The sequence below is a fragment of the Muntiacus reevesi genome, chromosome 17 (assembly GCF_963930625.1).
Source record: "Muntiacus reevesi chromosome 17, mMunRee1.1, whole genome shotgun sequence".
Classification (NCBI taxonomy): domain Eukaryota; kingdom Metazoa; phylum Chordata; class Mammalia; order Artiodactyla; family Cervidae; genus Muntiacus; species Muntiacus reevesi.
This window is the reverse complement of record NC_089265.1, coordinates 33,789,874-33,816,802: the sequence shown is the minus strand read 5'-3', so window position 1 is coordinate 33,816,802 and position 26,929 is coordinate 33,789,874. Positions and strand designations below refer to the sequence as shown.

General features: G+C 38.7%; 1 protein-coding gene across 7 annotated transcripts in view; it reads right to left on the bottom strand.

The window, feature by feature from the left end:
* PTPRD (protein tyrosine phosphatase receptor type D) overlaps positions 1–26,929 on the bottom strand; it is a 541,703-nt gene that overhangs the window by 430,653 nt on the left and 84,121 nt on the right. The window lies entirely within an intron of this gene.

Here is a 26,929-nt window from a genome sequence, read left to right as displayed (position 1 = left end):
CTTCAATAAGTCAAAACAATAGCTAGCATAAGCCACTTTGATTTAACAGGATGTTTATATGCCTCCTGGGCAAGGGCTTAGTTTTCTCAATCTTCTATGTAAAATCAATAAGCCACAGACTGCTTTTACAGAGCCTACTGCGGGCAAAACATGAGAACTGCACTCATTTGTGCATCTCGAGATAGATACACAAAGGAGTCAGATTTCACCCTCTGTGATTTTCCAGTTTAGGAGGGAAAATAAGCCAGGTACATTGGACGATGAGTACAAGTTAATACGTGATTAGTGCCAGGGAGGCAAGCCAAATAATGCCATGGAATACAGGGAGTAGGAATGACATCATGGAAAAAGTGGTGTCTCCAACTGGACCCCAGAGTACTGGCAGGATTTTACCAAAAGAAAGGCAAGGCATTCCAGGAATTCTAAGCAAAGGCAGGGCAGTGAAAAAGGAACTCTGGCAAAGGTGAGTCACCTGGCTGGCCTGGATCAGGACTTCCCAGATATCTATATGCATCAGAACCACCTGGCAAGCTTACACCAAGGCACCCTCCCACCAGAGTGTGTGATGCAGTAGGTCTGTGGTGGGGGTCCGAGAACCTGCATTTCTAACGAGTTTTTGAAAGATGCTGAAGCAGCTGACACCAGGTCCACACTGACACTACGGGATTGGCGTGATGGATCCATTAGGAAACCAAAAGAGGATGAGGCAAAACACAATGGCTCAGGCTTAAAAAAATAACAGATCATGGAAAGTCATGGATACCAACCCAAGTCAAGCAGCCTTTTTGCAGCAAACCACAAAGGGGATTATTTAATGTTTTGGAGAAGAACAATATAAGATGAAGCTTTGAAAAGATTAAGTGATAGCTGAATGCGGGATGATTTACAGAACACTATTATCAAGAGTCACAAGTAAGAAGTAACACAGACCATGAGTGATGGTGGTCCTGGTGGGAATAGAAAAAATGGAAGTGATGACTGACTGGCTCCCAGCAACAATTTGAAGTATGGCTCTTTAGGTAATAAATAATAGTTCCTACAGTACCTTCAGTAAATTGAGCACAACATTTTACACAGAGTAGGCTCTTAATAAAGAAAGAAGGCATTTTTAACATTATTGCTTTCTCTTTCACTGTGAGAGCAACTTGGGAAAGACAATCAGAACACGTTTGCCCATGAAATGGTATACATCTAAGTTTTGCATGTTGGAATATGTGGAAACACATACAAAACTTGTGACAAAATACTAGAGATATCCAGAAATAACCTAGAAACTCAAAATAACTTGTACTTTTAAAAAGAATTGCAATACAGATACTATAGTACATCTTTTATGAAACTGAGCATGAGAATAAAATTTTTTCTAAAAAGATACTATCCTTTTCAGTGCTATACATGAATGGTGTGAATGCAAGAAATACAAAACTAAAAGGAAAGGAGTGAATCATTCTAAGTACCATTCCGTTAGATAGCCTTTTTTTTTTCTTTTCAACAGATTTGTGGGTGGCATGAAGAATCAAATTGTACATTGAAATGCACATACTTGAAACCAAAAGCTAGCCAGCTGCTCCAAATCAGCTATTGTTATCAATCTCATTTGGAAAACAACTTATCAAGCAGTTCACAGCTATCAAATGTTAAAATTCTCCAAACTTCATAGGAGAAGTGCTAAAGGAACCAGCTCTTCCCCTGCCCCCCTTTCACCACTCCCATCCTCATGCCAGCATTTCAAATGACAGCAAGTCCAGGAGACATCAGTCCTGTCAGACTCAATTTGTGTCTGTGCGAGCGTATCAGAGCCAACTGCTACATAATGCCTCCGTGCAATCTCAGAGATGGAGATGTATGAAAGGCTCTCTCAGGAAAGAGGTGATTTGGTTTTCCCCCTGCTCGACTAAAGGGCCATAAGAAGACTAAATTCTTCCCAATGAAGCTACAAACGTTACCTCTCGACTTGACACAGTGATAGGATCTAGAAATGGACGCAGATATGAACATACCTATTTTGACTTAAATAGGCTATGTCCTTGGCCGAGATATGACAAGAGGAAATCAGAGGTGTGAAGATAAAACCAGTTCTAGAGGTTCATTCTGGCCAATCTCTCTTCTGTATCTTGTTTATAACAGAAACTTTGCCAAAAGGAAAATGCTGGCTTGTGTATCAGTAAGATGGAATTTAAATTTTGGTACAAAAATGGGCAAAAGATCTCTTCTATTTTAGATTTTTTTTTTTAATGTGGGCCCTTCTTGAAGTCTTTATTGAATTTGTTACAACATCACTTGTTTTAAGTTTGCTTTTTTTTTTTTTTGCACAGAGGCTAAAATGTCAGATCTTAGCTCCCCAACCAGGGATCAAACCCACACCAGAAGGCAAAGTCTTAACCACTGGACTGCCAGGGACAAGAGGTTTTTAAGGAAACATTTTCAGTGTAAATAATGCAGATGTATCAATGTTATAAGTACTTTCAATTAGCCTAAAGAAAGTATAGCCAAGAACTCAGCAATAAAAACAGCAAGAAAGAGGGGGTTGGAGATACTAAAAGTGCCATGGTCTAGTTTACATCACAAATTATTCTGCATCTGTCCAACAGCCCTCAGCAGAGGCTAACTCTGTGATTTTTAAGTGCCCTGCCCTTTGTGTCTTTTATCAACTGGGACAGGCAGATAAAACTGAACCAGCTAGATGAGCTGAACATAAAAATATTTAAAACTCCCTGGTTTCTTACTGCTCACAGCATAAAGATGTTAGCAATAATTTTGCTGAATTTCATTTTCTCTTCTATTATGTACATGTGTGGTTAGAGAAACTAAGAGCTTAGACCAGTGTATGCAATCTAATTTGAAATGTAACAATAATTTACTTGCCCTGAGTCTTGAATTACTGCTTCAAGTGGTCTCATTAGTTGACACCTATCTAACCCTTTATCTTCAAGTTAACACTAGAACCCTTTTCTGTAATAAGTATATTCGTATTCAAATTGATAAAATGCTTAAGGATTTTTTCAGCTTCCTGTATTGTTGGTATTTCTATAGATTATGTTAACAAAAGAGAAAAAAAGGCTTTAAAAAAAATCTTAAAAGTTCCTAGAGAAATGGTGATTATAGGCTTTTTGGAGGACATGTCCAAATCTTGCCATACCAGCAAGCAAAGAGGCTTTCAGGCATTAGCAGGGTTTTTCTTTGTTTTAGCTTTTTATATTAGACTGGAGTATAGCCAATTAACAAAATGCTGTGAAAATTTCAAGTGAACAGCAAAGGGATGCAGCCATACACACACATGTATCCATAATCTTCCCAAACTCCCCTCCCATCCTGGCTGCCACATTCAAACTGAGCAGAGTTCCCTGTGCTACAGAGTAGGATCTTGAGGAACCACCCAATTTATATCCAAAAAGAGAAGCCAAGGTGATGAGGCTTCCAACAGTCAAATGCAGGAAAATCTGAGTGGCAAAATGAGTAACACCTGCAATTATCTGGAACACAATACATCAAACTACATGAGTTTGTAATCTTAAAATTATTTTCAAAAATTATACTGGTCAATCTAGGAGAAAGTTAAAGAAGCAAACTATTACTCTGAAAATAGGAAGACAAAGGTAAATAATTAGGTTTTTTAAACCACCACAAGAACTTAATGCTGCTTTCACTAGAAACTAGATACTGTTTATCCCTATATATTTTGCTTCTTTCTGTCTTAAAATAACCCTATACTTTCAATTCTAGACATCTTAAAAGCAATAATATGGTAATGGCATTTAACCTGAGCATATGCCCATTCAAGTAGGGAGATGGTGGGGTAAGGAGGAAATCTCTAAATGCTGTGACTTTTTTTTTAATCACCTTCTCAAACAGATCAGGCCTCTATAAATTGACTAGGACAGATTTCCAATCATATAAGAGGGAAAAAAAATCTATAAGGAGGATGTGCTACCAGGGAACTCTGATTAATGAGACAAAAGCAGGGCTGAAGCAAACTTTGTAGTGAGTCTGGTAGAACGCAGAGGGTGCCCTGTGAATTTCCTGTCCCCTCAGTACACAGTGATAACACAAGAAAACAAAAAGAAAAAACAAAAATCAACTTTCAACACTTCACTTCTTCGTGAGGATTTTCCAGCAGAAGACAGTCCCTTAAATATTTTTTCATGGTCTAGGACAAGAATCCTTTAGCACTATCCAATAAAACCTTATGTAAGATAGAAATATTCTTTATCTGCACTAATGACTGACCATATTAAACACAGCTAGTGGAACTGGGTAAGTAAACACATCCCTGTATTTCAGTTTAAATATTCCCATGAGGATAGTGGGAGCCCCATTGTACAACTCAAACTGTAGCTTCATTTTTTTAACAGCTCTAAACAGCACAGCTATAAACAATGCCTAGGTTGTGTGGGTTGAAAACTGAAACAATAAGGTGGGAATGTAGACCTTGCCTCCCAAATAATTAGACCCTAAGGATTCACTCTGTTAGACAAAGAAACTCACCTAACCTCTGGGTCACTCACTTCCCCATCCCTGACCCTCACCCTGCCAGAACAATTGTTACAGTGTTTCTGACTAATTCATATAATATGGAATACCAAAAAGTGGTCAGGTGTGTAACTGAAAAAGGTCCAAATAGAAACACTGTAGTTAAAAGCAAAAAAATGGCTATTTCATGTCACAGTTTTAAGTGCTACATTCCCCACTACTAGAAGATCCCTGTTTGGATATAACAGTAATGACAACTCTTGACAGCAAAGACACACCACATTTCATAGACGGGAAAGGCAAGGATACTTCTATACATCCATATAAAGTCATATGAATAATATTTATGAAATGGCCTCAGTCACTTAATTAATGAGGGATATGGAAAATGTATTCTTAAATACATGCAGCACCAAAAGCCTCATTTCAACTGTAGAAAACAGTGCTGAGACTTAAAAAGGGTAATAGAACAATGTCACTAAATTAAACAGAATGTCATTAAACACACCCAATATATCTCTGAATCTAAATATAAAGAATTATTTTTATAAAACAAACTCAACTCAAATTATACTATTTCACATCACAGCACACCATGTCATAATTCTACTTTTCCCCAAACATGTATTCACAACAATAAATTGGGAGAAAAAAGCAAAAACTCAAGAAGGTTTATGAGGTATTATGTATAAATACATAGTGATAACTTAATCATCTCACTTTGGGCTTAGACTATGACTTAGTCTGAAGACAGCTGGTGACTGTAAGTACATGACGACTCTGGTAAAATCAACTGGATTATAAGGACTGAACAGTAAAGCAAAGCTTATCAATATGGATACACTAATGACTTTTCATAGGTTTAGTTTTGATACATAGCAAAGCCAATGGTCTGAGTGTCTGTAATTTCACTTTTCAAATTACTCCTGTAGAATCTCTATAAGATTTCAAATAACTTTACATTTGAGGCACACATAAATATTAGTTCCTCTCAAAAATGGCAAAATGACATTATTAACTTTGATAGCTTCTTTCTCCTTCAGGAAATAAAAATGAAGTATGCCACAAGAAATGAACAGATAGAGAAGGGGAAAACAAGAAACCTCATCTCCCTGTCTACCTATTTTTTTTTCTTTTCAAATAGAAACATAATTCTGATTTGAAAAGTAGGATAGCTTTAGAAAAAGCATCTCATGTCTTTAAGTGATTCTTGCATGAGATAACTTCTATCCAGTTTTATACAACACTAGTGAAAACTTAGGATGGAAAAGTTAAAATACAAGTCTATTTAATATGCTGCTGGAGTCTGTTATTTGTTCCATTCTTCCTAAAATACGATTTAAAACTGAGAAATAAATCAATCTTACGTATAGACAGATATGTAACCAAGTCACTTCTTACCCAAAAAACAGAACACAGATTACATTACTCAATCTTCTGTTGTCGTTGTTGTTGTCTAGTGGTTAAGCTATGTTTGATTCTTTGCAACCCCATGGACTGTAGTCTGCCAGGATCCTCTGTCCGTGGGATTTGCCAGTAAGAATGTTGGAGTAGGTTGCCATTTCATTCTCCAGGGGATCTCCCTAACCCAGGAATCGAACCCACATCTCCCTGCATTGACAGGCAGATTCTTTACCTCTGAGCCACCAGGGAAACACTTTAATCTTCGGGTATTGCTAAATGGATGTGAAACCATCATTCCTAACTTATTACTCTTTTTCATTATATTAAAAAACAAGAGAGTATCTTTTTAATGCATCAAAGTAATTTGTTTAAAATATATCTCGCTTTTAAAATACATTATAAATAATAAAATTTTAGCTATTATGTTCATTTGTTTTATTTACATCAATACATAGTAAAAATCTAGCAGTACATGACAATTGTTTTACTTAATTACTATGAAAAGTAAACATTCAAATGAATGTTGTGGAGAATGTACCACTCCCTTTAGCAATCATTGGGGATTCCCTGGTGGCTCAGATGGTAAAGAATCTGCCTGCAACGTGGGAGACCCATGTTTGGTACCTGGGATGGGCACATTCCCTGGAGAAGGGACTGGCAACCCACTCCAGTATCCTTGCCTGGAAAATACCATGGACAGAGAAGCCTGGCAAGCTACAAGTCCATGGGGCTGCAAAGAGTTGGACACAACTGAGTGACTAATACTTTAGCAATGATTCCTTTTTTCCTTAGGATTATTTTTAAAACAAAGAGTCTTTTAGTAACAGTATTTAATAGCTTTTAAACACTTCATTACTAGAGCTCAACAGAAACTGGTTTCCCTACTCACAGGTCTTTGCTGCTGCTGCTGCTGCTAAGTCGCATCAGTCGTGTCTGACTCTGTGTGACTCCACAGACGGTAGCCCACCAGGCTCCCCCTGGGATTCTCCAGGAAAGAACACTGGAGTGGGTTGCCATTTCCATCTCCAATGCATGAAAGTGAAAAGTGAAAATGAAGTCGCTCAGTCGTTTCCAACTCCCAGCGACCCCATGGACTGCAGCCCACCAGGCTCCTCCGTCCTTGGGATTTTCCAGGCAAGAGTACTGGAGTGGGCTGCCATTGCCTTTTCCTACTCACAGGTATTTACAACAATCATTTCATCTTCAGAATGATCACAGCCCTGGACCAATCACTCTCAATTAAAGATGATTTTCCCCTTCCCTGGGGACAACAAGCAAAGTCTGGAGACATATTTTGTTGTCACAAACACAAGGAGAGTGATAATAGCATCTAAGGGGAAGGGCCCAGGAATGATGGTAAACATCCTACAGTCCACAAGGCCGCTTTCCACACCAAGGAATTATCTGAACCAAAATGTCACAGTGCCAAAGAGGGGAAACAACATCCTAGAAGAGTTCATTAATAGTGAAGAAAAAATTTACATTAAAAATGAGAACTTTCAAGGCCTGCATCTAGAATATTACTTCCTAAATCTAGTATACTACTTTCTAAATCCACTAATTTTAGATGTTTCTAGTATAGTTTGAGTGCATAAATTCAGAACCAATTTAAATTTCTGGGCATGGAAGTCAAAACACTATGGATGGCTCCTAAATGTCCCTTTCTGTCCTAAGTTATAAGTGGAGTTGGCTTGCCTTATGGGAAGGTCAATTCACAGACTTAGATGACATAAATATTGTCACCAATTAAAAGGATAGATCTGTTAAATGGGGCAGAGACTGCACTGATGTCTGTCAGTGAAAAGCTGTGGTTCCCATTTTTCATGATGGGAGTTTAGCTCTTCTCTGAGGGAACATCCCCAGGATAGAAACATCCAGTTCCAAAGAATGTTCTTTCACGTTACTTCCAGCAACAAAGACATAGTAGAACTGTGAGAGGCCATCGTGAACGGCTAGGGAATGTGAAATTAAAGCATCTTCTCTTCATTTCCTCGCTGCTGTCCTTATGACTTACTGTGTGTGTGTCTACGCATGCGTGTGTGTGTGTGTGTGTGTGTGTGTGCACACGTGTGTCTTAGTTGCTCAGTTGTGCCTGACTCTTTGCAACCCCATGGACTGTAGCCTGCCAGACTCCTCTGTGCATGGGGTTTTCCAGGCAAGAATACTGGAGTGGGTAGCAATTCCTTTCTCCAGAGGATTTTCCCAACCCAGGGATCGAGCCCACATCTCCCACCTTGCAGGTGGATTCTTTACCATCTGAGCCACCAGCAAAGCCCAGACATATCCCATGTGTCTGTGGAAACCTATGAACAGCACATAGTAGAGGAGTTAAGCTCTGTGTGAAGAAACCAAATAAATGATGATTAACCAAACAGAAACATAACCTAAAGAAAGGGTAACAGGACGAATATCAATCGTACACATACATTATACACTCTCCTCCTCTCTCACCCAGCACATTTATTTTCTGTTATATTGTACTCTTCTTTATTGTTAGTGCCTTCTTCACATCTGCCTTTCTCCATGAATGAAACCAAAGATTAACAAAAATCAGAAAATTTATACATCATCTTGGGCAATCTCCTCATGTACCGGATAATAAAGTGAAAGGACATCATGAAACTCATAACCTCTGGACACATATCTGATTAGTCTCAGGAGAGGATTTAGGATCCAAACTAATTTTCTTTCCTGCAGAGCATTCTGCTTGTTTCATCTCTGACTTACTATAATGCTAGCTTAGATGAAGTGAAGTGAAAGTTGCTCAGTCGTGTCCAACTCTTTGCAACCCTATGGGCTATATATCCCATGGAATTCTCCAGGCCAGAACACTGGAGTGGGTTGACATTTTCTTCTCCAGAGGATCTTCCCAAGCCAGGGATCGAACCCAGGTTTCCCGCACTGCAGGCGGATTCTTTACCAGCTTAGCCACAAGGGAAGCTCAGTTTAGATGAGGTCATGATTAATCAGAAAATGAGCAACACAAAGAAATGTACTCCTCTTCAACTGGCAGAGAAACAATCTAAGATTGGCCCCAATGAAGGGGAAAGAGAACCTTAAAAGTTGGGTACAGGAAGGAATGATGAGAGGCTCTCACTGAATAAAATTATTTGAAAGTCGTCATCTTAAATGCATAAACAATGCACAAAAGAAAATTTACCCCATGAGTCAAAAATCCTTTCAAAAAACAGTGTTTAACTTAGGTACCCATTATTATGTACTTGCGGCTTCCCTGGTGGCTCAGTGAGTAAAGAATCCACCTGCAGGGTGGGAGACCTGGGTTCGATCCTTGGATGAGACCATGACAACCCACTCCAGTATTCCTGCCTGGAGAACCCCCATGAACAGAGGATTACAGTCTCGGGCTACAGTCCATGGGTTCTCAAAGAGTCGGACACAACTGAGCGACTTTCTCACACACACACACACACACACACATTACATACTTGAGTATATTAGAGTCAAAGAGTTTATAGGTGTTCTTAGAAGTAGAAATGATTAATCAAAAACAGATTTTTTAAAATTCTCACATGATATTAACAATAATAGAATGAATAACAGGAAACACATTTATAACATCTTGAGACACATTTATTTTTGTATATTGTCATCAAGTTCTTTTCCTTATGGAGTTTTTTTCTCTTTCATTTAAATTTTAGCAGAACTACATGTTGACTAATTTGGAGGAGGTAGTAATGCATTAGATGGTGAATTCACAAAGATATACGGGGCAGTTATCCAGGTGGAAAGACGCCAGCCAGAGTGTACTTTATTATAAAGTTGCTCAGGGCAAAACGGCCATATTGAAAGAAGAAATGAAGACACACAATGGTTATTTTTCAAAAGCAGTGGCATTATAAAGTGATTTGATAATAAAGTACGAAAATTTCCTGCAGCAATAAAAGCACTATGCATTTCCCATACCAAAATGTGTCAGTCTAGGAAGGAAAAATATATATTTTTTTTTCCCACAGCCACTCTTTCAGAAACTATATTTGAGATTTCTGGAAAAAGACGTTGCAAAATACTGTCATTTTTATAACACATCTATAAAATACTCAAACAAACTACACAGTACAGTACAGATATCTAAAAAAAGGAGTTTAAAATCTTTAAAAGCCTACTTGCAAAGGAGAGTAACTTTCTAAATACCACATTTTCTAGATACTGACTGAAATCTTATTCGAATGACCCATAGGACTAAAGCAAAAGGAAACGCAAAATAAGAGCATCAGCCAAATTTCTCAGCTGGATCTAGGCATCATCCTAGAAGCTTTCAAAAACACAGAAATCTACATTTTTAAGTAAAGGAGTACCCAGACACTACCATAGGAGGAGCAAGCACGAGCTGGGAATGGCAGCAGCTGTGTGAGGCCAGTGTGGTGTGAGGGGCTATCCCTAACTTTTATTCTGTGGGGGATTAAGTCCCAAATTAAAATGTCAGCAATTTAAAACATAATAAAATAAAATAAAATGCCAACAAATTAGGAATTTCTTGCAGTATGCTTAATAGCACTTCCATCACAAACTGAATACATGGGCCCTTGCTTTTATTATGTTTCCTTTAATGTTTTTTAAAAGAGAAGGAAATGGCAACCCACTCCAGTATTCTTGCCCGGAGAATTCCATGGGCAAAGAAGCCTGGTGGGCTACAGTCCATGGGGTCACAGTCTGACGTGACTGACAGAATGACACACACACACAGTTATTTTTTAAGCATAGATTTAAATATGACACATTATATTATTTTATAAAACCATTTTTGAAAGTTACGCTTTTAGAAATTTCGATCATTTCCTCCACAGATAGAGTCAACACTCTGCATAGCATAAATCTTCACCACTTTCAAATCTAGATGGGTGAATACACACCACACAAAAATATGGTGTACAAAGGCTGTACACACATATAGCACATGTTTAAAAATACATAAAAATATGTATTCATATATATTCCCATTATACTAATGAAGTATAAATATTGCCAAAAACACACAATCAATAACTTCCAAAATGAGATAGTTTTCATTCCAATCCCAAAGAAAGGTAATGCCAAAGAATGCTCAAATTACCAAACAGTACCACACATCTCACATGCTAGTAAAATAATGCTCAAAATTCTCCAAGCCAGGCTTCAACCATACATGAACTGTGAACTTCCAGATGTTCAAGCTGGATTTAGAAAAGGCAGAAGAACCAAAGATCAAATTGCCAACATCTGTTGAGTCATCGAAAAAGCAAGAGAGTTCCAGAAAAACATCTACTTCTGCTAAAGCCTTGGACTGTGTGGATCACAATAAACTGTGGAAAATTCTTCAAGAGATGGGAATACAGACCGCTTGACATGTCTCCAGAGAAATCTGTATGCAGGTCAAGAAGCAACAGTTAGAACTGGACATGGAACAGACTGGTGCCAAACTGGGAAAGAAATACGTCAAGGCTGTATATTGTCACCCTGCTTACTTAACTTATATGCAGAGTACATCATGCAAGATGCCAAGCTGGATGAAGTACAAGCTGGAATCAAGATTGCCGGGAGAAATACCAATAATCTCAGATACGCAGATGATACCACCCTTATGGCAGAAAGTGAAGAGAACTAACAGTCTCTTGATGAAAGTGAAAGAGGAGTGTGAAAAAGTTGGCTTAGAACTCAACATTCAGAAAACTAAGACCACGGCAACCACTCACATCATTTCATGGCAAACAGATGGGGAAACAATGGAGACAGTGACAGACTTTATTTTGGGGAGCTCCAAAGTCACTGCAGATGGTGACTACAGCCATGAAATGAAAAGACGCTTGATGCTTGGAAGAAAAGTTATGACCAATCTAGACATTGAGGACATTGTATGAAAATCTCAAACAACAATAATCTCTTTTCTCCTCTGTGTGTTACATCATGTTGATATCAGCTGTCACATGGTGACTTTAATATGTGGTGTTAACAGCAAGTGTTTGATTCTAGAAGGGGACTGGTGGACAAAAAGCAAATTGCCTATCAGTAAAAGATTTCTGTTTCATCTACTGTCACATGAAATATATGTGAAAAATATCCACACTGCAAACTACCTAGGGCAGTGAAACTCCAGTGATTGGTGTGACCTAAGAAAAAAATTATAGAACTTCTGTGTTGGTATATTTTTATGTCATTTTCAGTTCAGTTCAGTCACTCAGTCGTGTCTGATTCTTTGCAACCCCATGGACTGCAGCACACCAGGCTTCCCTGTCTATCACCAACTCCCAGAGCTTATTCAAACTCATGTCCATCGAGTCAGTGATGCCATCCAACAATTTCATCCTCTGTCATCCCCTTCTCCTCCCACCTTCAATCTTTCCCAGCATCAGGGTCTTTTCAAATGAGTCACTTCTTCACATCAGGTGGCCAAAATATGGAGTTTCACCTTCAGCATCAGTCCCTCCAATGAATAGTCAGGACTGATTTCCTTTAGGATGGACTGGTTGGATCTCCTTGCAGTCCAAGGGACTCTCAAGAATATTCTCCAACACCACAGTTCAAAAGCATCAATTTTTCAGCACTCAGCTTTCTTTATAGTCCAACTCTCATGTCCGTATATGACTACTGGAAAAACCATAGCTTTGACTCAGTTCAGTTCAGTTTAGTCACTCAGTCATGCCCGACTCTTTGTGACCCCATGAACTGCCGTACACCAGGCCTCCCCGTCCATCACCAACTCCCAGAGTTTACCCAAACCCATGTCCATTGAGTTGGTGATGCCATCCAACCATCTCATCCTCTGTAGTCCCCTTCTCCTCCTGTCCTCAATATTTCCCAGAACCAGGGTCTTTTTTCAATGAGTCAGCTCTTTGCATCAGGTGACCAAAGTACTGGAGTTTGAGCTTCAACATCAAACCTTCCAATGAACACCCAGGTCTGATTTCCTTTAGGATGGACTGCTTGGATCTCCTTGCAGTCCAAGGGACTCTCAAGAGTCTTCTCCAACACCACAGTTCAAAAGCATCACTTCTTCTGCACTCAGCTTTCTTTATAGTCCAACTCTCACATCCATACATGACCACTGGAAAAACCATAGCCTTGGCTAGATGGACCTTTGTTGGCAAAGTAATGCCTCTGCTTTTTAATATGCTGTGGTTGGTCATAACTTTTCTTCCAAGCAGCAAGCATCTTTTAATTTCATGGCTGCAGACACCATCTGCAGTGATTTTGGAGTCCCCCAAAATAAAGCCTGTCACTGTTTCCATTGTTTCCCCATATATCTGCCAAGAAGTGATGGGACCAGATGCCATGATCTTATGTTTCTAAATGTTGAGTTAAGCCAACTTTTTTACACTCTTCTTTCACTTTCTTCAAGAGGCTCTTTAGTTCTTCACTTTCTGCCATAAGGTGTCATCTGCGTAGCAGAGGTTATTGATATTTCTCCTGGCAATCTTGATTCCAGCTTGTGCTTCATCTAGCCTGGCATTTCTCATGATGTACTCTGCATATAAGTTAAATAAGCAGGGTGACAATATACAGTCTTGACGTACTCCTTTCCCGATTTGGCACCAGTCTGTTGCTCCATGTCCAGTTCTACCTGTTGCTTCTTGACCTGCATACAGATTTCTCTGGAGGCAGGTCAGGTGGTCTGGTATGCCCATCTCTTGAAGAATTTTCCACAGTTTGTTGTGATCCACACAGACAAAGGCTTTGTCATAGTTAGTAAAGCAGAGGAGATGTTTTTCTGAACTCTCTTGCTTTTTCGATGACTCAACAGATGTTGGCAATTTGATCTCTGGTTCCTTTGCCTTTTCTAAATCCAGCTTGAACATCTGGAAGTTCCCAGTTCACGTATGGTTGATGCCTGGCTTGGAGAATTTTGAGCATTACTTTGCTAGCATGTAAGATAAGTTGAAAACTACCAGTATTTCACATCTGTCTTTAAAACACATCATAGAGCACTGTAGTCTGTTGTATGGATGGTGTAAAAGGTGACCCCATAATGCCACCTTCCTAAAACCGTATCAAGTGGGGGAGCCTATCCCTCACTGGTTGGCCTCATTCCTTGATTTGACCAGCAGGACATGGCAGAAACAGCATTATGTACATTCTGACCCTGAGTCTAAAGGAGCCGTAGAACCTTAAGGAGGCAGCTTTGCATGCTCTCGTCTACCTGCTGATCTTGAGTCTCCTGTCACCATCAGCCCAAGCAAGCCTGTCAGAGGATGAGAGCACATGGGAAATAGAGATAAGACACCCATCTGAGCTGTCTTAGATAAGTCATCCCCCATAGGACCTGGCAACAGATCACAGACTCATGAGCAAGCCCAGCAAGGATGAGCCTGGTATGGCCCAGGGCAGCAGAACCAACTAATTGAACCCGGTACAAACTGACAACCCACAGCACTATGAAATAAATATATAGATATTGGATTAAGCTACTAAGTTTGGGGGTGGTTTGTATATAGGAAATGCTAATGACCCAAAGGATTATATATTTTTCTCGTCCACTCTCAAAGACATTTTTAATGTATTTTCTATTCAGTACTTTACCACACTTTATGTACAGGCAGGCAAATTGGCTTCTTTTAGCTGCAACTGATTTATTTTGGTCCTCTTCTGAGAGTAATCACTAATAAAATCCCTGTCGTGAGATTTCAGAATTTTTCAGTAGTAGATTGTTCTGTGATTTAGGGAAATTAGTAAGTTGGAACTATGTGTGCCTCTCTGTTCCTTCTTTCAATCATAAATATCCTGCCATATAGATCTGAGGGAGCAACTGTTTTAAAATGCCTTTTAACCACTGGCTAAAACCACACAGCATGACGTTCCTTCTTGGTGATATAACTGAAGTAACTTATGTGTCTGAGATCTCAATTGATCTCACCACTGTACTGACAAGGAGTATTTAGTATCATTTTATCTCCATAGATGCTAGTTTCCTTACACAGTTTCTGCCCAGGGATAAAGCCCCCAATTCCAGTTAGGTTAATAATCTAAAAGAAGTGAAATTTTCACTCAAGTTTTTTAAATGATTGACATTCTGAACAGTCAGTGTGTGTTCCTTGGACCAGTTTCTGACAGCACGCTGGATGTGTCTGTCTTTGGACAGGAAGTAGCCGATATTACAAACTACTAGAATGTGTAAAAAATGAGGAGATGATGAATACTAAAATGAGTGAATTTATCAAGGCTGCTGAATACTTGATCAATGTCAAAAATATCCAAATTGTTCTTTTTTTTAGAGGAATAAATGTCAAGGGAATACCTGTTTAAGATGATCATACTAGTTACTTATTAAAAGACTTATTACAAAGTCACAGAAATTAAGACAGTGAAGTACTGGCTCAGGGAAAAAGGGACCAGTGAAGCAGAATAACAACTCTAGAAACATACCCACATGCATTCAGACAACTGATTTATAAACAACTGTGTCCTCGTTATGCAGTGGAAAAGAATAACCATTTCAGTTCATAGAACTGAGTCAAGGGATATCTATATGAATAATAACATATATTGACCCCCTACGTCACATCATATACAAAACCAACTCCACATAGATTAGAAACCTAAATGTGAAACATAAACAGTGATTCTTACGGAAAATAACGTAGAAAGCATTTTTGCAGCCTTGGAATAGGCAAAGATTCCTGAAACAAGGCAAAGTTAAAACAATAAAAATTAATAAGTTGGAATTAATTAAAGATGTGTGCTCATCACAAGCATTATTAGAAAAGGTCATTCCACAGAATGGAAGAAGGTATTTGCAAAACACATCCACCACAGGTCTGATACTATCTATTCACTTCTCACTGTGTTATCTGTCTTTTGTGGGGAGAAGGTGGAGGCAAAAGCCTTGAGCAGGCAATTGACAAAGAAAATTGTCAAATGGCCACTGAACATACAAAAAGATGCTCAACAGTATTATTCATGACAGTAACACAAATTAATATCATGATGGGAAACCACAATACACTCACCAGAATATTTAAAGTTAGAAATTGAATAATACCTGTTGGTGAGGTGGTAGAACAAATGAACACTCATATACTGTTGATGGGGTCCAAACTAGTAAAAAGTGAAAAAGTGTTTTGTAGCATTTAATAAAGCTAAATATACACCAACCCTAACATCCAGCAGTTACATTCATTTTCACTCATAACTTAAATGCTCAACACTAACATAATTGTTACTATAAAAAGTGGTGTAAGCTATAAATAGCCTAAATGCCCAACAGTGGCGTGAATAAATAAATTGTAGTATAGTCATAAAATCAAACACTTGATTAGAACAATGAAAAATCTCAAAATTCTGCTGAGAAAACTTAAGATAGTTTTTATAAAACCCTGTTTATCAGTATGTACTTTACCTTAGTTACCCCAATCATTCTGAAGAAAACAAAAGGAATTTGTCATTAAGAATAGCACAAATTAAAGTTACACTGCATATTAGAGTTGAGCTCAAATTCCCTTGGAAACACACAAAAGACAGAAATAGCAAATGATCAGCCCAAAGCACTGAGAATTTAAGTCATGATTTCCAGTAGCTGAGATCAGATATGGCCTTCAGTTCTCAGGAGAAAGAAGAGGTCCTGAAACATGATGAAGGAATCCATGTGGAGAAAGAAGAATGGCTCCTGAGTCCAGGAGAGGCAATACAGTCTAAATAAAGTGCAGACACAGTCAAGGGACCAGAATTCTGGACACGCTTCAGTCCTCACTTTCATATTCAGCTTGGGCCAATCATTCCTGCTCTCTGCCTCAGTTTCCTTAGCTGCTCTATTTTATAGCCTGTATCACCAGCAATATATCATCAGATGTACTTATGTTGATTACTTACTGTCCTCATCTTCAGTAGCAGCCGCAAGGATAAGGTTTTTAAAACCTAGCTAAATATTCACAAATTACGTGAAAACATATATATGAGATATGTATAGGATAAGCTTATTTTGCAAGAAACATCAAAAAGTGCAGGAAACCCATCTGCAGATTTTCCAGGCTCACTGGGCGATGGTGGTGGAAGTGACCTGGGTAGAGGCACTGTCTCCTCGTTGGGTAGCTGTGCTGACTTCTTTGAGGGGCAAAGTACTGAGCTACTCAAGATAGGCTTCACAAAGCCCTAGTTCCTGGAGTCGCAAGGGAATCAGACACGACTGAGCAACTGAGCACGTACGCAGAGTCGTAGGCTTACTAAAAGAGGGAGGCCCAAGAGGAAGGAGATATGTATACATACATGCATATATATGTGATTTATGTTGATGTATGGCAGAGACCACCACAACACTGTGAAATTACTGTGCAAACATCTTTTTACTCTGTATGTAGGTCCTCCCAAAGCATGTATGTATAAACAGGTAAAAGGAAGTAATAATCCTTGACTGATGACCTGATTTCAGAGCACATTCTTTCTTTTCCTTCTATGTAATAGGAAGAAACTTGCTTAATGATAAAGTCAATTTGTTTAACGATAAACTCAGTGAAGAATCTGTAAACAAATATTTATTCAACATCAACTCTTTGTATCTGACATCCTCCTAATACATATCAGACACAAAGACGATTAGGCAAGGGCAACACCTCTAAGAAAAGTGCTGTGTGTTTGGAAACACAGGAATATGAAAATGAGAAGAGCATGGTATTACATTAACAACCAAATAAATGGTTTGAATAATAAATATCCATATATGCCTAGAAAACAACAAAACTGCGCTGTTTGCAGAGACATGGACGGACCTAAAGACTGTCATATAGACTGAAGTAAGTCAGAAAGAGAAAAACAAACATCATATAACACATATAAGTGGAATCCAGAAAAATGGTGTAGATGAACGTATCTGCCAAGCAGAAACAGAGACACAGACGTAGAGAAGAAACATGGATACTAAGGGGAGAAGGGGAGATGGGATGACATATATACACTGCTGTGTATAAAATAGATAATCAGTGAGAAGCTTCTGTGTAGCACAGGGAATTCTGCTCAGCGCCCTGCGGTGACCTGAGGAAATCCGGGAAGAGGGCTATGTGTATACAGAGAGCTGATTCACTTTGCCATACAGCAGAAGCTAACACAAAGTTGTAAAGCAACTATCCTCCAATTAAAAGAAAAATATTCAGAGGTTGATATAGTCAAAATATTTTCAGGAACCAATAAATTGGCCATTGTATAGTTTTGGACATATGGGTAAAGCCAGTTTGTGGTAGGCCTTTAAGGCAAGCTGAGTTGATCCTGCAGGGCAGTAAACCTCAACCATCAGCAGAAAAAGTAGAGATAAAGTTGGAGTTATCAGCCCTCAAAGTGCGCATATAAACCTCAAGTGTCTTAAAGGGAAGAAGGACTCTGCTGACAGCAAAGACTGCCTTGTGGATGTTAGTGAACGAGGTAATAATAAACCATAATACACTGTATTCACAAACTACTTATACAAGTAACCCACTGCCGTGATAATATAATCTCAATTTTGTCTTAAATGACATTACACGTTTCTGATTTCCTTGGGAACAATATCCATATAAAACGCATGATATCCATTTTACAGTTTGAGATCTTGATCCCACAGAAGCAGTCGAGTGCTTGGGCTGAGCGGCTGTTACTTTCCTCACTTTGTCATGATCTTATTTCAAGAAGGCTCTGGAGACAATCCCTGACATCTCCATGCTTCGACTTCCATCTGTGTGAAATGAAATAATGACTGCCTCCTCCCTACCTCATCAAAATCAGTGAGCAACAAAAGCACATTAAAATCAGGGATGCAGGAAGGATTGGAAGGAAAAAAGCTTCTGTCCATTGTCATTAAAAAAACAAAACAAAGTTTAGCCAGCCTAACTCATCTGTGGTTCCATGAGGTAATTAGGCCCTACAGAGTATAATCTGAATGATTCTTTTTCAATTCTCCCAAGGATATTATAATGCTGGTACCATTCTAGATGCACAGGCCAGAAGTTAACTCATTATACACAATAAATGCCTTAGATGATTAGCACTGAATTTTCTTGTGAACTCAGGCTTAGTAGAGCTGACACTGTATGTGATACACAAATTAGGCCAAAGTAGTTAATGTCATATTATTTTTTTTAAAAAAAGCTCTATGTTTGTAGCCCTATAGATTCAAAGCCTCCCCATATTCTAAAGAAAAATAAAATACTCTGTAGTAATGCTAAAATGAATGGCCCATAAATTTGGAGGTGTTACATACAAGGAACAAAAGAGTAAATGCTTTCATACCTTACCATTTATAAAACATGTTTTTAAAGAGAATTTGTGACTTAACACCTAATATTTGTGTGGCTCATTTAAAATTCTATAAAACATACTCTGCAAGACAAACATTCTTCCTGTTTTAAAGATGAGGACAATGAGATTCAGGAAAAATAACCTCCCTAATACCTAGAGTTGATGTGAAGCAGAGGCTAAATTTCAAGGTTAATTAGAAGAGAGAGCAGTTCCTTTTACACCCATTTTACAAAAACTCCTCAAAATAGGATTTATCTTCATGGACAGATGACACAACAAGTTCAGAGGAGTAACCACTGCCTGGTCCCAAAAGCTCAGGGCTAGCAAGTTTCTGACTGTGACTCTTATATAACCAGCAAAGCCATGGTTGAAGACAAAAAAAAAAAAAAAAACAAAAAAAGTACTTCAAAATGCTTCTCTGGGTTTAAGTGTGTTCTTGCAAAGATTTATAACATTAAATCCTAATCTCTGGCATTTCAGAATGTGACCTAATTTGTAGACGGCGCCTTTACAGAAGTCACCAGGTGAGTTCTAATTCAACATAACTGGCATCCTTATAAGAAGAGGAAATGTGGATACAGATACACTTAGAGGGAAGACAACGTGCAGACAGAGAGATGACCAGCTCCAAGCTGAGAAAGAGAGAGGCCTGGGGCAGATCCTGCCTCACAGCCCACAGAAGGAACCAGCTCTACTGACACTTTGGACTTCAAGCCTCCAGATCATTGAGACAATTAATTTCTATTGTTTAAGCCACCTGGTATGTGATACTTTGTCTGTGGTAGCCCTAGAAAATGGACCAAACCATAATTAAACATTTATTGGTTCAAAATTCAAAAGCCAAATAAGTACAAAATGAATTCTTCTGTAAATTTGGTTCTGAGGCTACCAAAGCTGAACGCTGCACTAAGTCTTTTTAGAAAACTTTATCTAAGGCAATAACATAAAATCTCACTACTGTTTTGGTTTAAAAAAATAAATCTATACTTTTGTAAAATAAAAATAAAAAACTAAAGTATGTAATCCTATAATCTAGGGTTAAATGTAAAATATTCACTTTATGGTGAATGCTAATATACATGTTTTATAGTGATAGTCTGACTTTAAAAATTATCATAATTACACATCATAAAAACTGGAAAAGATCAGTTTTCATTCCAATCCCAAAGAAAGGCAATGCCAAAGAATGTTCAAACTACCACACAATTGCACTCATCTCACACACAAGCCAAGTAGTGCTCAAAACTCTCCAAACTAGGCTTCAACAGTACCTGAACCAAGAACTTCCAGTGTTCGAGAGATTTAGAAAAGGCAGAGGAAACAGAGATCAAATTTTGCCAACATCCGTTGGATCACAGAAAAAGCAAGAGAATTACAGAAAAATATCTACTCTGCTTCATTGACTACACTAAAGCCTTTGATTGTGTGGACCACAATAAACTGTGAAAAATTCTTAAAGACATGGGAATACCAGACCACCTGACCTGCCTCCTGAGAAATCTGTATGAAAGTCAAGAAGCAACAGTTAAAACTAGACATGGAACAACAGATTGGTTCAAAATTGGGAAAGGAGTACATCGAGGCTGTATATTGTCACCCTGCATATTTAAATTATATGCAAAATCCATCATGAGAAATGCCAGGCTGGATGAAGCATAAGCTGGAATCAAGATTGCTGGGAGAAACATCAATATCCTCAGATATACAGAGACACTACCATTACGGCAGAAAGTAATGAGGAAATAAAGAACCTCTTGATGAAAGTAAAGGCTGGCTTAAAAATCAATATCCAAAAAATGAAGATCATGGCATCCGGTCACATCACTTCATGGCAAACAGATGGGGAAATAATGGAAACAGTGGCAGACTTTATTTTCTTGGGCTCCAAAATCTCTGCAGAAGGCAACTGCAGTCATAAAATTAAAAGATGCTTGCTCCTTGGAAGAAGAACTATGACAAAACTAGACAGGGCATTAAAAAGCAGAGACATTACTTTGCCAACATGGTCTGTATTGTCAAAGCTATGGTTTTTCCAATAGTCATGTATGGATGTGAGAGTTGGACAATGAAGAAAGGTGAATGCCAAAGAATTGATGCTTTTGAACTGTGGTACTGGAGAAGACTCTTGAGAGTCCCTTAGACTGCAAGGAAATCAAACTAGTCAATCTTAAAGGAAATCAGTCCTGAATATTCATTGGAAGGACTGATGCTGAAGCTCCAATACTTTGGCCATCTGATGAGGACAGACTCATTAGAAAAGACCCTAATGCTGGGAAAGCTTAAAGAACAGGAGAAGAGGACGACAGAGGATGAAATGGTTGGATGGCATCACTGACTTGATGGACATGAGTTTGAGCAAGCTCCGGGAGTTGGTGATGGGCAGGGAAGCCTGGCATGCTGCATACATGGGATCTCAAACAGTCAGACACAACTGAGCAACTAAACTGAACAGATATGTAACTACATATATGCAATATTACAGGATGTCTATATATTTAAAGTTTAGCAGGCTCTAATTATTTTATTATTCAACACATAATCAATATATATGCTTTGGGAAGTACATTAAACAGGCCCATTTTCCAATCATCTACTTAATCCACAAAGGTAATTCTACATACTGTATCAAGAATTAATAGTAGAGATAATTTACAATTTTAAAACCTAAATCAACTGAACGTTCTACTTATTCCAAGTAACTATATACTCTTTGCAAAAAGATACCATCTTCTAAACTCATTATGAGTTCTGTGCTGTCTTTTAATTGATAAGAAAACAATATAATTAATTTTACAGGCGAGGGTGATGACAAAATGATAATGAATAAGATCTATTTCATTTGATGTCCTTTTGGATGATTTATCCACAGATTAATTAATGAGAGAGACACAGAATAATGCCCAATAAATGTTAGGTAATGCAATTATTCAGAAAAATATTTACTTCTGCTTTATTGACTACACTAAAGCCTTTGACTGTGTGGATTACAACAAACAGGAAAATTCTTAAAGAGATGGGAATACCAGACCACTTTACCTGCCTCCTGAGAAACCTGTATGCAGGTCAAGAAGCAACAGTTAGAAACAAACATGGAACAACAGACTGGTTCAAAATTGGGATAGGATTGTGTCAAGGCCACATATTATAATTAAAAGGCCAGAAAAAAAAAAAAAGGCAAGAAACACTAGTGGTTAGATAAAGAATAATCTAGTGAAGTATACTGTCACTGATAAAATTTTAACATTCTATTTTTTCACTATAAATGACATTTCTTTGTATGACTCTTTTCATAAAGCTATGTTCCACATGACATTGTTACTTTTTGTAATGACTATGGATGGAGAGGCCAATCAAATTATAGGAGAAAGAAGACCGATCAAGATGGGAGAATAAGAGGACGTGGAGCTCACGTCCCCCGTGAACATAAGAAACATGCATCCACATGTGGACCAGCTCTCACTGAAAACAAACTGGAAACTGGCAGAAGCACTTCTATACAGCAGCTGTGAAAACTCCACATGTAATCAGGCAGGCAGGAAAGACAGTGACCGGGTGGAGACCCGTGCCCTGGGCAGAGACTCAGAGGAAAAGGAGTTTACTAGAGTGGACATGTGCCCAGGGGTCCTGAGCAGTGAGAGCCACAGACTGGGCGCCCCAGTCCGGGGGTCTCATGCGGGTAGGCAAGCCCCACGGTCAGACTGGAAGACCACTGGCATTAACATCTGCCTGTGGGAAGCCTGGGTTCCGCTCATGTGTCGTCACAAGCACAGCCTTGCCCCTGAGGCAGGGAGGACAGAGGTCTGCCCTACTGACTCCCAGGATTTCACCGCCAATTCAGTGCAGCCCAGTCTGATGCGGCTGAAAACTCCAGCTTCGCTTATGAACGTCGGTGCACAGGATTTAGGAGCCATGACCGGGGAGGAGATTCCCACTGGGTGATGCAGATGGGACCTCATCCCAGAGCAGAGTCTGAAGTTGATGTAGGGGAGGAGGTGCTCAGATTCAAGCCACACCTAGAAGCAAACCAGCCCTCTGCTGCCGGCCACTCCACCACAGCTCAGCCACCAGTAAACAGGCGAGTCCACGTGGACCCCTCCTGCCCTGCAGAATGGATCCACAGCAAGGCAGGGATGGCAGAGGCCAGGGGAAGTGCCTGGCTGGAAGGCACAAAAGGCGACAGGCACCTGAGGCTGTGGACAAACAGAGCACGCGAAGCAGCACGGGGCCCGCCCGGGAAGCTCACTGCATAACGCTCGGGCCTCCGTCTGCTGGCGGCACGAGCTGAGAGCCCGCACGTGCCCCGTGTCTGCCAGCACTCCCTGCCTATGAGGCAACGGGAATGGGAAAACAGACAATTACAGGGAACAGAGCCAACTCAGTCCCAACACTAAGGGCTTCTGAGCCAGCAGTCTGGGCCAGACCTAACCCTAAGAGGGCGATGATGGCCACCGATCGGCAGGGAAGTCCTGCCTCGCACCAGGGTCCAGCTCCAGCCTCACCCCTTACCAAACTGGAAGCTGCCAATACACCGTGAGGAAAGATAGGACTTGTGTCCACGTCAAATCCAGCTCTCCCTCCAAAGGAGTCTGCTCACACATGAGAACACCTCATCAGTACCAAAATAGGTAACCATGACCTAAGTTCACAGAGGTGGAGAAAGGTACGCAAAATGAAGAGGCAGAGGGACTGCTCTCAATTGCAAGAGCAATAAGAGAAAAAGTCTGAAAAATAAGTGATGCAGAAATAAATAATTATGAGATAAAGAATTCAAAGCATTGGTAATAAAAAATGTTAACTAAATTATGGGGGAAAAAGACGTATACAGAGAGAATTTTAACAAGGAACTAGAAAACATAAGAAAAACTCAATCAGAAATGAAGAATTCAATAGCCAAATCTGGAAAACAGAACGATGGAATTCAATAAGTCAGAAGAGGATAAAAATAATAAAAGCAATGTAAGAGACCACTGGGATAACATTAAGCATACCAACATTACCTTATAGGGATCCTAGAAAGAAGGGAGTGAGAAGGACCCCAAAAATGTATTGCAGGACATTATGGCTAAAAATTTCCAAACCCAAAGAAGGAAATATAATAGATATCCAGGTACTGGAAATACAGAGGGTACCACACAATATGAACCTAAAAAGACCCACATCAAGACATACCATAATTAAAATGGCAAAAGATAAAGAGAGAATTCTAAAGACAGCAAGAAAAAATAAAGAGTCACATACAAGGGACCCCCATAAGGCTATCAGTTGATTTCCCTGTAGAAACTTTGCAGGCCAGAAGAGACTGGCATGATATATTCAAAGTGCTGAAAGGGAAAAATCTTCAACCTACAACATTCTACCCAGTGAGATTATCACTTTAAAATAGAAAGACAAATAAAGAACTTCTCAGAAAAGCAAAATCTAAGAGTTCATCAATATTAAATCCACCTGCAAAGAAGTGTTAAAGGATCTTCTCTAATTGGCAAATAAGTAAAAATCTATAGAAAGGTAAAATCTCACTAGGCAAAGCAAACACTAATGCATAGTATAGACTGGGAATCAACATAGGCAGAATACTCTTTAATAAAATAGTAGCAATGTATTTTGGATTTGTCCCCTAAGGCAAAGGAAACAAAAGGAAAAATATACAAATGGGACCTAATTAAATTTAAAAGCTTTCGCACAGCAAAGGAAACTATCCACCAAACAAAAACACAACCTCTGGAATAGGGGAAAACGTTTGCAAATGGTACCATGAGCAACAAGGGGTTAATATTCAAGACATATAAAGAGCTCTACAACTCAGTATAAGAAAATACAATCAAAATAAGGGCGGAAGACCTGGACAGACATTTTTCCAAAGACATAAAGATGGATCAGGAACATGAAGAGATGCTCAACATTGCTAATTATAAGAGAAATGCAAATTAAAATAACAATGAGACATCACTTCATATCTGTCAGAATGGCCATCATCAAATGTTTACAAGTAACAAATACCAGTTACTTAGGATAGGGTACCCATGTACAATAACACTGGGGATATAAACTGGTACAGCCACTATTAAAAACAGTATGAAGTTTCCTCAAAAAGCAAAAAATAGAACTATCATATTACCCAGCAATTGTGCTTCTGGGCATATATCTGAGAAAAAATGAGATATTCTGGCCATCTGATGCAAAGAGCTGACTTGCTGGAAAAGACCCTGAGGCTGGGAGAGTTGGAGGGCAGTAGGAGAAGGGGGAGACAGAGGATGAGATGGTTGGATGGCATCATCAACTCAATAGACATGAGTTTGAGCAAATTCCAGGAGATAGTGAAGGACAGGGAAGCCTGGCTTGCTGTAGTCCATGGGGTAACAAAGAGTCAGACATGATTGAGTGACAAATCAACAACAATTTGAAACTATACATGTACCCCAATATTTATAGTAACACTATTTATAATAACCAAGATATGGAAGCAACCCAAATGTCCACCAATAGACAAATGGACAAAGAAGATACACACACACATACACACAGGAATATTACTCAGTTATTAAAAAAAACAAGAATGAAATTCTGCCATTTTCAGCACCATGAATGTATCTAGAGAAAAATAAGGACTGTGTGTTATCACTTATACCTAGAATACAGAAAATAAAGCAAAAGAATATATATGCAAAACAGAATCACAAATATAGACAACAAACTGGTGATTACCTGTGAGGAGAGGGGCAAGATAGGGGTGTGGGATAAACAGATACAAATTACTATGTATAAAACAGGTAAGCAACAAAGATGTATTATACAGCACAATGAAACCATAATCATTATCTTATAATAACTTTTAACAAGAGAGTATAATCTATAAAAAAACAGTGAATCACTTGGCTGTACACTTGAAACTCATAGAACATTGTAAATCAACTATACTTCAATTAGAAAAAAAATAATAATTACAGTGGAAATGCTTCTTCAAAGGATTTTATAACCCAAAGTCTTTACACAAAAATTGGCAGGTACAAGATAAGCTGAAAAGAGCTAAGATATATCTTCTAAGAATATACAATCATAAGAACACATAGTCACTCTCTGCAAAGCTCGTTTACACAGAAACTAATACAAGTAAGTAATAATATTGCTCACAATAATTGTGGTGCAAAGTAAATAAATAAAAGGATAACTCGTCCCCCCCAAAAAATGGAAAAATGAAATTTAAGGAGAAAAAAAAATTTTAAAGATCACTAAATTCTGCCACTGTAGTGGAAGATGAGAGATGCAGTCACAAAGTTTGAGTTTTAAATATACGTGCAAAAGTATCCTAAGAGTGGGAACATTTTCCTTGCTTCTGTAGTCCCAGATGCATCATTAACAAAGGAACCATAGAGGGTCAAATAAACCCAGATGTACACCCAGATGTACAATTTAGATACATGAGAAATGGTATGGAAGGCAAAAAGTAAAAAGAATAAGACTGAAGATTATATCCATTTGTTTTACTGTCCTAAATTATATAAGTTCAGGGGATATCTATGTCTGTCTGTCTGTCTATAATTTATAATAAAACTTTTATAGGAAAGCTTTCCCGACTGAATTATCAGTGCAATTTTCAGCGACAGTTTTTTGGTATTCCCTAGGACTTTTTATCATCTCAAATCTTCACTGAGGCAAGAGAGATTTAGATTTAGCCTTAAACACTAAAATGAGACTGACTTTTTGGATTTTATTTTCCTTTGAAGAGTATAAAATAAGCATCATTATTGTTGGGACTATATCAGTAAAATTCTATATACTACCTTCATAGTAATTCTTAAACCCTCAGAGAAATCAGCTATGCTGACAGGATACAGATTCACTACCAAAATAATAACAACTGCTCCTTAGC